Source organism: Galeopterus variegatus, unplaced genomic scaffold, assembly GCF_000696425.1.
Source record: "Galeopterus variegatus unplaced genomic scaffold, G_variegatus-3.0.2 Scaffold249, whole genome shotgun sequence".
NCBI classification, from domain to species: Eukaryota; Metazoa; Chordata; class Mammalia; order Dermoptera; family Cynocephalidae; genus Galeopterus; species Galeopterus variegatus.
Genome location: NW_007726360.1, coordinates 213,475 through 213,945, shown reverse-complemented (window position 1 = coordinate 213,945; position 471 = coordinate 213,475).

Genomic DNA, 471 nt, shown 5'->3' with positions numbered 1-471 from the left:
CTTCACTTCCTCCTCCCTGACAAACAGGAGAGAGGATCAGTTTGGTGCGAGTCTGTGAGAGTGTGTGTGTGTGTGTGTGTGTGTGTGTGTGTGTTTGTAAAGATGGAAGACCACTGTGATTTGTCCCCAAAGTCTGAGTGGGGTGTTAAGAAGGATCAGGACTGATGTAGCTATATTACTGAGAACTCTTTCAACTGCAGGTGACAGAAATTAAACTGGTATCAACTATATTTTAAAAAGGGGAAGGGGTTGATGGCTCATATATGAAAAATCCAGGTTATGGGTTTCAGGTATAGATGGATCCAGGGGTTCAAACAGCGTCATGAGGTCTTGGTCTTTCTCTTCATCTCTTGATTCTGCTTCCTCTGTTCTGAATTTAATCTGAGGAAGAATCTTCCATATGGTTGCCCTCACCATATTCTTCTAGATAGCAGTCCCAGGGAAAAAATCACTTGTTTACCAATCATTCCA